The 1,886-nt window shown below is 46.0% G+C and overlaps 1 non-coding gene across 1 annotated transcript; it reads right to left on the reverse strand.

Moving 5' to 3' along the window:
* Positions 1–325: 325 nt before the first annotated feature.
* trnac-gca lies at positions 326–397 on the reverse strand. The gene has a single exon. It is a non-coding gene; the product is annotated as a tRNA-Cys (tRNA).
* Positions 398–1,886: the final 1,489 nt, after the last annotated feature.

Below are 1,886 nucleotides of genomic sequence, written 5' to 3' on the forward strand. Positions count from 1 at the left end.
ATTACATGCAGGGTGGAGTTTACCAACAAACCAGATCTTTGGAACCAGGGATCACAGATGCAGGGTTTGGAGTTTTCCATTTGGAACCAAGGTCAGTGAATTTTCCTTGCCCCGAGACAGGAATCCTGTGGACTTACACACCACCAATGGACACGTCAAGAAGCAGGTTGATACATTTGTTAATGTTGAAGGAATAAAGAGGTAGGGGACGCAGGAACGAGGTACTAGGAATGAACGATGATACACATGGATAATGTACAGTATGGACCCAAAGGGCCAAATTGTCCACTCCAGTTTCTATCCCATTGGTAGAATGTGCCAAAAGAGGGGGCACCTGGATTTGAACCAGGGACCTCTTGATCTGCAGTCAAATGCTCTACCACTGAGCTATACCCCCCATATCTCCTGAGGGTTCCTAAGATGTTTATATAAAGCGTAGTAATAACACAACAAAAGCTCTTCACTGTACCTCAGTACACGTGACAATAAACTAAACTAAACTGAACCGAACTGATTGTCAAGATTCCAAGCTTAGGTTTTGCACATCACCTGAGTTGCTGCGTTCTGGGCTTGTCGCCATTAGATCGCTGGTCAACAGTGTGCACATTATCACAGCACTGATTGCGGGGATGTGACTCTGAACGCTTCTCCGTCACAGGCGGGGAATACCTGGTGGAGTGAGGGAGTAAAAGGGTGAGGGGGGACTTCATTTTGAAAGGCCTGGATAGAATGGATGTAGAAACATAGAAACATAGAAAATAGGTGCAGGAGGAGGCCATTCGGCCCTTCCAGCCAGCGCCGCCATTCATTGTGATCATGGCTGATCGTCCCCAATCAATAACCCGTGCCTGTTTTCTCCCCATATCTCTTGATTCCACTAGTTACTAGAGCTCTATCTAATTCTCTCTTAAATCCATCCAGCGATTTGGCCTCCACTGCCCTCTGTGGCAGGGAATTCCATAAATTCACAACTCTCTGGGTGAAAAAGTTTTTTCTCACCTCAGTCTTAAATGGCCTCCCCTTTATTCTTAGACTGTGGCCCCCGGTTCTGGACTCGCCCAACATTGGGACCATTTTTTCTGCATCTAGCTTGCCCAGTCCTTTTATAATTTAATATGTTTCTATAAGATCCACCCTCATCCTTCTAAACTCCAGTGAATACAAGCCCAGTCTTTTCAATCTTTCCTCATATGACAGTCCCGCCATCCCAGGGATCAATCTCGTGAACCTACGCTGCACTGCCTCAATCACAAGGATGTCCTTCCTCAAATTAGGAGGCCAAAACTGTACACAATACTCCAGATGTGGTCTCACCAGAGCCCTATACAACTGCAGAAGAACTTCTTTAATCCTACACTGAAATCCTCTTGTTATGAAGGCCAACATTCCATTAGCTTTCTTCACTGCCTGCTGTACCTGCACGCCAACTTTCAGTGACCGGTGTACAAGGACGCCCAGGTCTTGCTGTACCTCCCCCTTACCTAACCTAACCCCATTGAGATAATAATCTGCCCCCTTACTTTTGCTGCCGAAGTGGATAACCTCACATTTATCTATATTATACTGCATCTGCCACACATCTGCCCACTCACTCAACCTGTCCAGGTCACCCTGCAACCTCCTAACATCCTCTTCACAGTTCACACTGCCACCCAGCTTTGTGTCAGAGGATGTTTCCACTAGTGGAAATATAAAAGCCTCCTTCTATTCTGAGACCGTGCCCTCTGGTCCTAGATACCCATACCACTCTAGAATAGAGTACATCTAAAGTCTAAAGTACAAAGACCTCATCATCCACCTCAAACCCCACAGAAAGCAAGTCATCCTACCTCCAAAAAGCAAGTAAGGAAAAAATAATCATTTACTGCATGGAGCAATGGTGGGTG

This window comes from Amblyraja radiata, chromosome 16 (assembly GCF_010909765.2).
Source record: "Amblyraja radiata isolate CabotCenter1 chromosome 16, sAmbRad1.1.pri, whole genome shotgun sequence".
NCBI classification, from domain to species: domain Eukaryota; kingdom Metazoa; phylum Chordata; class Chondrichthyes; order Rajiformes; family Rajidae; genus Amblyraja; species Amblyraja radiata.